Source organism: Haemorhous mexicanus, chromosome 1 (assembly GCF_027477595.1).
Source record: "Haemorhous mexicanus isolate bHaeMex1 chromosome 1, bHaeMex1.pri, whole genome shotgun sequence".
NCBI classification, from domain to species: Eukaryota; Metazoa; Chordata; class Aves; order Passeriformes; family Fringillidae; genus Haemorhous; species Haemorhous mexicanus.
Window position 1 is genome coordinate 83,017,596 of NC_082341.1, and position 12,306 is coordinate 83,029,901.

Here is a 12,306-nt window from a genome sequence, read left to right on the forward strand (position 1 = left end):
TGTGAGATGCAACAACACATCTTATTGACTCTTTCTTTTAACATCGGGTATCATAAGACTTCTTCAAAACTGAATTGCTGCCAGCTAACCTAAATTAGGACTGTGCTTTGAGGAAACTGATTCCCTAGCAAGCGTGGGTGTAGCCTGTTGAGGGATGGCAGTTCTTCCTCTCTGTCCATCTGCCACCTGCCTCAACCCACAGTCTGCTTTATTTTCAGCTGGCAAGTAAGGAGTTTCAAAACTTAGATAGCAAAAAGTTAAATGTATTTTGAAATAGGTAAGCCATTAAAGTAGCAATTTAGAAAAAGCCATCACCTTGGTCATTGCAGCTTTAAAAGTGCAAAAATCTTTTGTATTCCTTGTGCTGTTTACAGGTAAGATAATAATTCCAGGGCAAGTTTCCTTCCAACAAGACCAGTGAAAAGTACACAAAGCAACATACATAGTAGCTGAAACTATGCACATTCCAAAGAAAATAAAGTGTTAAGATGAGCATGATGAATGGTGAAACAGTTGGTTTCTCCATGGTCTTTTCATAAAAGTGTAGGTATAATACCAGTCTGTTTCCTCTGAAAAATCTACTGCAGTTTACTTTGTACTACATGGTGATGTTCTATCTCAGCCCTTCTTTGCACATATATATGAACAAGAGATAAAAATATTTTTTCTTACATTGACTTTTTCCTCTCTTTCATAACTTGGAACTTATTTGTACTGCTAAATATGTAGGAGACAAGATCTGAGTACTACTTGTACTGTGCAGTATTTTGCTTTCTTCTCTGACTGGTTTTCTCATTTCCCTAAGTCAGTTCACCAAGTCTCATTTGCTACCAAAATATCTCCTTTTCAGTGTGAGATAGCCAGAGTGCCACTCTGTGTGGAGCAGCATGGGAGGAAAAGACTTTGACAGCACTTTAACTCTGTATGTCATGAATGACTCATTTGCAAAAGTGGTAAGGATATTTATTGTCTCTGTTGGTGGTAAATGTTGACCAAGAACTGAAAAAGTGTGTGTTTTTAACAGGCACTCATGGTGGTTTTACTCAGAGCTGCAAAGGGAGGTGTAACCCACATACACCTTAGGCAGTGCCCCCCGAGGGGAGTTCCACTCAGGTCAGAGTGAATTCTGATCCCAGCTCTGCTGCCCACCTTCATCACTGCTGTCAGCACACCCTGCTGTCTCTCTGGATTTCCTCTCCATTTGTCAAGTAATAGTAATTGCAGTCATATTTTCTTTCCTGCTATGAAGATTAGAAGGGTAAAGCTAAGCCTATCAATGAGTGACTTGGCTGGCATGTTGTTAAGAAACCATTTTGATGGTTTTGTGGCAGTCTTCTTTAGCAATGCACAGTCAGGTAGGCATGTCCCTGATCTCCCATGACCCTTCCCCAAGGGCATAATCTCATTGGCTCATCCATGTTTCTCTTTCTTTGCATTTCACTTACAGTATTTTGCAGAGGATCGAGGAACCCTGTCATCAATGCCTGCGAAGAGGACAGCACAATATCTTCCTTATTCCTTATTGTAACAAATCACATGTGAACTAGAGAAAGGAGAACAGACAGTGGTCGGCCACAAGCATTCTGTTACCCTCAAAAGGCTTTCCATTTAAAAAAAAATCCCACCCAAGAGATTTAAAGCATTGCTTTCCCCCCCACCCCCTCCCCTCTGGAAGTTTATTCCCTGATGCTGCTCTCAGATTTCTACAATACAATTTTTTTTGCCACTTTCCTTTTTAACCTCACTTGGGATTTTTTTCTTTTGCAGTTAAGGGATTCTCTGACCCCCTTAAAATAAGCACAGTGGTGCTAGTTACCTGGATAACGCTGTGCTGAAGCTGAAACACAGAGCTACAAAGACACTGCACTCTGACTACCAGCTAAAAGCAAGAATTTCCATGTGTAGCTTGGAATGTTGGCACCCTTTTGGTTGGTCGGGAGATATCATGGACTCCATGATACCTCCCGACCAATCTAGGCATATATCTCCTGCAGAGGCCTGAAAAACGCTCAACAGAATGCAAAAAATACTTGCAGGATTACTTGTTGGTCTTGTTCACTCATCTCCAATTTGCATAGTCCTGTATTTCACAGCAGTCTGCCGCAGGCTTGTGTTCAGCTCATGGTCCACTATAAACCCCAGAAACTGTTCTCCAACACTTCCTAACTATTTGGTCCTGATTTGTACTCCTGAAATTAATTACTCCTGCCCAATGGCAGTGCTTTTTACTTGTCTTGACAAAATTTCATAATTTTTTTTGCTCTCTGTTCCTCTAGTTTCACAATTTCAAATTCTGCCTCTGGTATATTTGTGGGAAGGAGGTAAAACCGGTGATATACTGAATAGGATGACATTAACCTCACATCCTTAGGAAACTGGTAAAAATTTCAGCAAGATGAGAATTCAAGACTTGGCATTTTGCACTGACTGTCCTACATTGGCAGTAGGAGGGAAAACTGTGACTACAAACTTTTAGATTAAGTTGTGTCCTCCACCACAATCAGTCACAGCTGAATACTGCTTTTGTTCTTGGTTGTCCACGCAGCTTAAAGCTCTCCTGAGAATCTTGGAACATTAGAACTTGGTGGGCTGCCCGCAGATGTGCTCCAGCATCTGCTGTTAGTGAGTAGTTCTTCCCACTGATTTGAACTATAAAGCCAGGTCTGCTGGCAGCTGAGTGTGCATTTCTGCTTTGCTAGATCAGGGCCTCAATCTTCAGATGAGGTGTGCACACAGGAATACAAGTAAGATGAACTGCAACCAGATTTTCCTACCTTCTAGTAAGAACAAACCAAGCATTTCTTGTTTTCACACCTGTACTGACAGGTCACACTAATATGTTACAAAAGCTCACTATTGGTGCTTGAACAGGAACGGATGCTTTTCATAAAGGCACTCATAGTAAATTTGCACAATAAGGAGGTTGTACATTTTACCCTTGCTTTTAACAGAAACATTGTGTCATTTACAGATATAATTGTATCTTTGATAATGATTCCAGTATTTAGCAGCAGCTATTTTTGCCTGTTTGTTTGGAAGCCTCTAATGACTTAGTCCAGTTGAGCTCATTTCGTAGCTTCCCCTATCTGTGGGCCATCTGTTATCCACTCACTTTTTTTCTCTCCCTGATTGGTTTCACACAAGCCCTTTAGTTCATTTCAATTAGGGAAGTTTGTAGAAGATCATACTATAATCTGCAGTTGTGTCATGTGTATGTTGTCCCTGTCCCACCCCGCTCATCCCCCCACAATTAGATGAAAAACATTCCATGATGAAGAATGCTGTTGAATTTACCAGGCTTGGTGGAAAAAGACTCTGTAGGGATTTTCTCCAAAGCTGGAGGATTTCTGCAGGTAAGCCTGTAAAACCTGCAGAAGAGGGTAATGAAAAAAATCTAAAAATAGAAAAAAGGAATAGAAAAAAATGCTAAAAATTTTGACACTTTCTTTAATCATACTGTTGACCTTTTATGTATATCTGTGCATATATTCATGCATATAAATATGTATATATAAACATGACCTTTCAAATTTATACATAAATAATATATAATTTATAAATACACATTATATATGTGCATGTAATATAAAAATACCTATCTCACTTCCTTGGGGAATTTTTCTTTAATTTAAAAATTTTTGGCTTCCAATTCATACAGGTCATGAGTGAGGCTGGAGAAGCATAAGGGGAATGGAGAGATATTAGAAAATTCCTAGAAGCCTCTCGAAATATATCTCCAGCCAGATGAACCTGAAGGCCTCTTTTGCTTCTGAAAATTGTGTGGTGGGTTGGTTTTTTTTAATGTAATTTCAGACTCTGAGCAAGAGTTCTAGAATGGTGGAATGGGGAATTGCTGCTGTGGGGAGGATTTTGGAAGCAATAGTTCAGAAGCAGAAGGGCAATGTCAGGTTGGAGGAGTCCTGTCCCGCTTCCCCTGTCATTTTGTCATAATGAAGAGAATCCTGTGCAATCCCCTGGGTTTCAAACAATTCTCATTTCAGATTGAGACGGGCAAACATCAAGGAATAGCTGACAAATTCTAATACCATCTGCGTTTTTGCAACAGAGTTGCAATAGGCCTCACCATTGGGAAGCATAGGAGCAATCTTAACTCTCTTAATTTGAGATGTTACCTTTCGAAACACAAAGTCCAGCCACTGGCTGCAGAAAACAGGGGTTTTGCAGAACTGCTCATGGCATGTTATTGCTGTGGGCTTTGTCTGAGTGCAATAGCTCTGCCTGTCTGGTGGTGCCTTCAGTCTGAGCTTGGCACAAGCTTCTCCAGTTGAAATTTTCTTGTATCTTTATTTTGTAGCCCCAAGGAGGAAAAATGCAGGAAAATGTCAGCCTGGAAGCCTTTCAACTTTGCCCGGGAGCAGAGCACTGCACGGCTTGGGTTAGCAGGGGGCTCAGAAAGTTGCTCTGTCTCCCCTGCCCGCACTCTTGCAGATGGATCACAGGTGCCAGCCTGCAGCCCTGGCCTCTGCTGTCCTTGTTTGCTCCCGGAGCCGATGCAAGCCCCTGGGACAGTGGAGAATGAGAGAGAAGTGAGCTGCCGATGGGGGAGGGAAGGTTCAAAGGATTCCTCGTGGGGTTGGTAAAGAAAGCCCCCAAATAAAACTGGGAAAAGGCAGCGTGAAGGATGTGCTCCAGGTTTATAACGGGAGGAGTGAGGGCTTCCCCTGGTGATGTAAAGAGCCCGTTCTAGGAGATAAGGAAAGGCTTCGTGCAGCCGTTCCAGTACTGAAATATCACTGCGTCCGTGCTGCTGTCCCATCCCCGGCAGCGGGGCGGAAGATCCCCAGTCGCTACATGCAGCAGGCGTGGATGCGACAAGGAAGAGCCAGGGTCGCAAGGCTAAGCTGGGGACTGTGTTTGTCTGGGGACAAGGAGCCCTTTCGTGTTCCCGGCGCCCGCCGGTGTACGGGACTCCACTGCTTTCCACAGCACCACCTGGTGTCGGGCCGCGGCAGGGAAGGGCTTCCCAAACTGCTCCTATGCCAAAACCTCCGCTGCCCTTCTCTCTGTGCTTAACAAAACTGCTTTCCCGGGAAGGCCTCCCAGGGTGCCTGGTGAGTACCACCCCTCCTGCCTGCTGTGGCTCTGCCCCTTGCCAGGAACAGCGTTGGTACCCGACACCTTTTAGCTTTGCAGCTGCCATGTTCTAGAGTGGATTTCTAAGAAAGGATCGATTGGGATTTGGGTCTTTTATGCCAAGTATCACTTACTGGGATAAACTGTTGATGGCCTTCTCATTTATCAGCATGACCAGGCTGTGAGCAGTGACAAACCCCAGGTGCCATCTGGAACGTGCTGCTGCACCGCTGGCTCCTGTGGTAAAACAAATGCACCAGGCTCGCTTTCTGTGGGCAAGAGCAGCCACAGCTAAAGGCTTTTATTAGTAACTGTGTGTTTACAACTTGCTGCCCTGCTGCCCCTGCAGATCCCAGGCTGAGGAGACAAGAGGTAGTCAGGGAGCTCTCTGAATCCCACCCTGCAGCTCCTGCCTGGGCAATTGCACCTGAGCAACCCCATGAGGAGCCAGGGGGAAACCTAGATATCAGGGAATGGGATCTTCAGCTCTGGGGTACATGTCTGGAAACAGAAAATAAAGCCTGGTTTGGAGGATGATGCTTTTTTCGTTGGTACACAGTAGCCATTGTTTTTTTTTTCCAATACTGAGTGAGGAACTTTCAGAGCGGAGATGATGCTACTATACCTTGCACTAGTATCTGTTTCTAAATCAGTGTTTCTACCCATCTTCTCATCTGGTTCCCTATGCAGCCACCTACAGACAGGGAAAGGCAAGACTGAGGTGAGGTATTCTGGCTTTCCTGGCTGTATCTCAATTCCTGTAAAGTGTGTAAATAGCCTTCCTCTCTCTCTTTAGCAGGACAGGTTTAGGGGTGGAGATATGGCTTACAGAACAACCTCAAAATCCCCCATGGTTGCCTCCCGGAGGCAGCCATGAAGATCTTCAGAGGGAGCCCTTTCAGCTGGAGGCTCCTGCTTATCCTGTTTCTAATCATGGCTGTACCCATTAAGAGTCTGCTGCCGGAGCCAGGAATAGACCAGAGTAATCCTGGTGCCCAGCATCTTACAGAGAGTTTTGTAATTCGCAGCCATGTGTGTGTCATCCTCACTCAGCTCATTCTGCCAGGCATTGCCTTGTGCAATATGCACAGGTACGATCTGCTGCCCACCCACCAGGCAGTGTTCTCCACGCGTGCTGGAGGTGTGAGAGGCATCAGCACCGCCTGCGGGCTCCGCTACAGATAGAGCTTTTCCTACTCTGCAGTTTGCAGTTTAAACCATGTAGTTCTAAACCAGCTCTTTTTACACAGCTTATGACTCTGTGTGTGTATTAGGTGGACTCTGGATTGATTATTGACATGCTTTGGCTTTGCTAACAGCTTTTTGCTGATGGGAGTGGGGCTGTTTGCCTCCTATGTAAGATACATCCTATTAGTGCTTCTATACTGCTTCTGCTCTGGTGGGCAAGAGATAGATCTGAGGCGAGGCACTTCACTGCACAGCAGTTTGACAGGCACAGAGACCAACACATGCAAAGCTCTGCCTGAAAGTCTGGAAACTGGAATAAACAAGTGCTCAAAGAAAATAACCTAATTCTTCATGCACACTTGCAGGGAAGTATGTGCCAGGCTGCTGTGTGCACTGGAATGGAAGATGCACCTGGACAAGTGGGTGAGGGTGGGTGCTTTTCCTTTGCACTGCAGACAGGCTGCTCTTTGCCTTGCAAGGCTGAGCTTGTGACAGACAGAGCGTGTGCTGGGGACAGACAGCAGGATTGGGCAGATCTGCAGACACACTGGTAAGCAAAATGGTTTTCAGTGAAGGTTTTGGGCATCAGTGATCAGAGTCAGAAGGACCTGGGATTGTGCAGCTTCTGACACAATGGGTGGGGATGCCACAGGTCTGACTGGGGAGGAAATGGGGGAAAGCCTGCAAAGAAGTAACAGGATGGAAGGAAGCCTGCACCAAGGAACAGCAGGATGTGGAAACCACAGTGTCTGTGGTGAGTGCAGTACTTTAACTGCAAAACTGTAATGACTTGTGTGTGTGCAGAGATGAGAGAAACTGGCCAAGGGGTAGATTTGACATTGTAATTGAGGCATTCACAAGTGCTTGAGGACCACTTCTGTTCACAAGCAAGCAGCACTTCTGCTTTGTGTCTCAGACAAGAGGTTGAGCTTCCAAATGTGATGACACTGGGATACACAGAGTTGTGCTGATGAAACGCTATCACTGATGAGCTCAGCAAATATGCTGATCTTGAATTATGAGTCCCTGGGAGAGCTAAAGCCACTGTGTGTTCTCTCCATTGGCAATTACTGAGCAGGATCTGTTTCTCCCCTGCACTTGCTTTCTCCTCCCTGCCCCCATGAGCTTGGGAAGCTGCAGTGTGTGACCATTTGAGCATATGCCAATCTCTTCAAAGATTCTCCGTAATCCCCTACGCTAATCCTCCTGGAAGAGGAAGGATGCTTGTAGGCAGCACTTGCAGATCCACACCCAGAATATTAAGCTCGTTATAACACTTGGCCTGTCCTTGCATCTGCTGACTCGTTTCCAAGGAAATTGTTGGGCATAAGTTCCTCCTTTGAAGTGCTTCAGGTAAAAGTAATTTTATTTGTTTCACATATGAGAAGAAATGGCAGCATCCAGGGACAGTTACCATTATTCACTGCACTAACAGTGCTGAACATGAGAGACCACATTTTTGAAGCGACCTCTAAGGCTGCACAAGCCTGCAGTTACAGCAAAAGTAGGTGGTTTGATCCATGTGTCCAAACACTGACCATCCACCTCATGCCAAGGATTCACCTTAAGGGATACACTGGGGCCCCAACAGAGGAGATGAAGTTCCCTAGACCAGTGCAAAATGAGGTACATTTAAGACATGCCCACATGATAAATGCACAGGAAACTTTAGCACCAGCTGAAACATGCAGTTGGCACAGGACTTCTGTGTTGCTCTAAAACTTCCCAAGTAGTGCAAGTGCTGCGAGCATGGCAAGGTCTGTGCTGTTTCAGCTCCCTTGTGTGGCATTTCAAGCAGGCATCAATTAGAAATCAATAGCATGCTTTTAAAAGAAAAGCACAGGCTCTTCTGTGCTTCCTGGCAAAGAACACAAGGAGCCCTGTGCTGGAAGGGTCTCCACATCTGTGGCAAGCAGGGCACTGGCACAGCTAAGAACAAGCAGGAGCCGAGTGACCTGCCAGAAATTGCCACTTTCCACAGTCATCGCCACATTTCAGTTTAGCCAGTTTCCTTCTCAACAGTATTTGTCACAAAAAGTATGGAAAAGGCTTTCATTCTTCACAGATTATGTTTAATCACAACAGGTGTTAACGAAAAAATAATTAAATAAATAATGATGCCCACCAGACCATTAAGAACCAAGGAGGAAAAGGCAAGGGAGAAACCTTGGCTCCAAGAAGGTGGCAGGTACTAGCTTGTTGGAAAGCTCACAGCAAGGGAAGGGCAGAGAAGGGAGCAGGCAAAGAATCAAGAGTTGCAGGGCAGAAACTGTGAAGGGCTTAAAAAGAAAAACCCATGAAGGCTTCAAAATAAACGTTAAAACTTGAATGTGCAAAAGGGCACTGGATTTACTTCTGGTTGTTTAATAGTGAACTCCCAGCTCCATCAAGTGAGAGCACCATGCTATATCTTTAAAGATGAGAATGATACCAGCCTGATTAAACTGATCTAAATCTGATGAATCCATGAGAGATCACAGAGAGATACAGAGAGAAGAATCAATAAGGCATTAATAGATGCTAGAGTTGCTGCCTGTAAATCAATTTGGAATTGTCCGGTGCACTGCAGTTCATAAAATACACCACAGGCTGTAATTGTGAACTGAACTAAGTTACAAAGGAATAAACATCCAGGAGCTAAGGAGTTGCAGCAGGCTCTGAGTGCTACACAGCTGAAGCAATAAATCAGCTGCACTCCCCCAGCAGAGAGAGCAGTGAGGTCTGAGCATTCTCTGAGTTCTCTGGTTGCCATCAGCACCTGTACTGCTCCACACTGTCACCTTTAGATGAACTGGAAGGCAACAAAATTAGAACTTGGACAGCAAAAGATGAAAAATAAACTCTTGTCAGTGGTCTGGTAAAGGCAATTTTGGAAAATATGCCTATGGCATAAATGATGCTTCTATAAATTGATTCTTATGTGCTAGAGAAGTTCACCTCATGTCCCTGTAGATAAAAAAGCTGGTTCAGCTGAATCGAGGCTACAGATTTTGAATGTGGCATCTTTGCTGAAGTCTAAGGTAGAAGAGACTAAAACCAACAGTGACCAAAAAGGAATGAAATTTAAGTGTCTGAAAAGCAAGAGTGCTTCATCTTCACCAAATCTCTCTCAGTTTTGAGAATGACACTGGTGCTACCAGCCTGGATATCACAACTCCTTCCCTGGAGAAAGTGAGGTTGACATGCGAGCTCCAGGGGCAAGGGAGAAGAGGTGCTCTGAGGTGGGTACAGTTAATCTTAGCACCCAGGGTGGGACCCCCAACCTTCCTGTTCAGCATCCTCTGCCCCTGCAGTCCAAGGGGTGAGCGTTAAAGAAGCAGCTGCAGTTTAAACTGCCCTAGGGATCTGCATGGCATATGTCCTGGGAGAGCCATTTCCTGCTGCAAGATAGACTGTGGTCTGCCAGGTGCTGGCTGCTTACTCCATATCCTTCATAAAGATGCACAGAACTTGTTGTAAATTTGCCAAACACGTTGGGTTGGAACCAGCAAACATCTGTCACAGTTGAAGGTCAAGAGCTGTCTTTTCTATCTCCCAGGACTGCATGGGCTTTCTGGGTCCATGAGCCAGGCTGCTTCCATTTTGGCTTTTGGGTAGTCCCATGAGGTTTCTATTCATTCTACAGCTTGTTTTGCCTGGCTTCCACGGCCCTTTTCCCATCCAGAAATGTGCATGCTGCATGTGGTAAGGATTGAGAAAACTGTTACAAAGCTTGTTTTATTTCTCTTTACCCAAAGTATATTTTAAAAAATTAATAAATTGAGCTTTCACATTTTTTCCCTTGTTTCTAGGGGTAACAGTGAACACAATAAAACTATTGACTAGTGCTTTGAATCTAAGGAATAGAAGGAATGCTATATATGAAAAATGTCTTTCTTTCATTTTAGAGAAAAATTCAGTATACTTCTAAATAAATATCTGGCTGCAGAAAGTCTGTAAGGTTTTTTTAGTAGTGGAGGAGAAGACTAACACAAGCCATGGGATGCTCCTCCCTGTGTCAGCTGTGTGGGGAAGGGGTTTGCTGCATAGGATGAGCCTCCCACTCCTCTGGAACACCATTAGGAAGGTTTGGACCTTTAGAGCTGTGTGATTTCAGTGTGGTTTCAACCTGGCACTCTTGGAGGTACCAAGTGACTTTGCTGGGTTGGGATCATTCAACCTAGGTTAAGCTTTGTGCCCCAGGGTATGGTCCTAAACTAGGTGGTTCCTGATGTGCCAGCATCTGGAGTATCTGGCAATATAAATTCCATCTGAAGGAAGGCACAATTCCTACATTTAAGGAGTTCTCCAGAAGGGCTGTCTGGTCTTTATGTTGGCTTAATGTATACACCAATTCCCTGTTGTACCTTCTGCTTGTCCAGCAGTTTAGGACTGTTCTGCTGCACTGTGAGGATATTTGGGGCTGATTTCCAGAGACCTTTTCCAAAGATCAGTGTTGTTCAGAAAGAGCATCTACAAAAGCACCACACTACTTGCCATGAACTGCAGCTCTGCAAAGGCGCTGGACCATTCTCAAGTGCCCCTGCTGCAGGACGCTGCAGCAAGGCAGCATTCCTACCTGGGGAAATGCAGCTGTGCAGTTTCCTCTCTCCTTCTCAGAAGGGACTATGAGACTGAGAGTGTTAAACTTACATTATTAACCACGTGTTAATATTTGATGACAAAGTCACTGCGCTGTTGGGCAGCAGCAGCACAGTGCTGGGTGCAGAAGAAGAGGGTTTGCCACAGACTGGAGACAACAGCTGGGGAAGAGTTTTAGCTGAGACTGTGACAATCCCACTCTTTGCCTAATGGGAAGCCAACTTAAGTGTGATTTTGCCTGGAAGGAAAAGTGGTGCTATGAATTTTGCAAGCTGATGATATTTTTCTCCCATCCAGTCAGTTTGCTCCTGGAAAGTCTGTAGCCACGATTGTTCCATGATAACAGGAACTGGGGTTTTTTAGAGGAAAAGAAGCCCCTAAGATAATTTTGAATAATTCAAAATGTTGTTGTTTAGCTGAACAAAATATCCACCCTAATTTTTATCAATTTAATTTATAAATAAACAAAATCAGTTTTTTGTTTTATCTTTAGTCTTAAATCTGCTTGGATAGTTTGTTGAACTTGACTTTCATAATTTTGAATTAATGTTTTTTTCCAGTGGAGATGGTCAAAACAGTTTTGCACAGCTTTTCTCAGAACTCTTTTGATAAAATGTGTTAATGCCAGCCAGTGTACTTCAGTACAGCATGGACGAAAATGCAAGGGCAGCTGGGAAGAGTCTTCAAAACAAATATTCTGTATCATGTGATATCAGAGATCCCCAGGCAAACGTAGCTAGAGGCACCAAATCTCTCAGAGGGCTAAAATCCCAGCTGAGTCTCAAATTCGCTGTGCAGGGAAGGGCTGTAATCTGCTAACGAAAAGCAGATGTACAAAAGTCATTCTGGCAGCTGCATCTGTCGTGCCGCCTCTCCCCCACCCTGCCTCGATAGACCCACTCTTCCATCCAGTCGTGTGCTTTTCAGAGACAACAAATAGGCAAGCACAAATGTCAATCGTGTGAAATCTATCCCTTAAGATAGTCCTTTCCTCATCCTGCCTTACAGTCTGACTGAGCCCTATTGCTCCCTCAGTCGCTCAGCAAAATGCTCTCAGAATTAAGGCCAAGTACCGGGCACGACCCGTGGGGTATCCCGGTGCAGCCATGCAGCTTCCCCCACACTGGCAACACCCCTGTGCTCCAGGGGGAGACAAACCCATCCTGGTTCTGCACTGCATATCCTGCTCCTTGGGGATCCTCTCACGGTCCTGCGGCAGGAACCTGCTGTCATCTCGCACCACATTCCTCGTGTTCCAAGAGGGAATCGGGCCTCAGGGCCTGGATGGTGACAGGGGGGCTGATGCTCCTCCTGCCCCGCCACGATCAGAGGGAGGGCTTTGGCAGCTCCATGCGCAGGAGAGCAGCCCTCGGTGCGGCGGGCGGGCACGCAGGCCGGGGCGCAGGGAAGGCAAAGCCCGCTGGCCCCCGGGGCAGGGCGCGC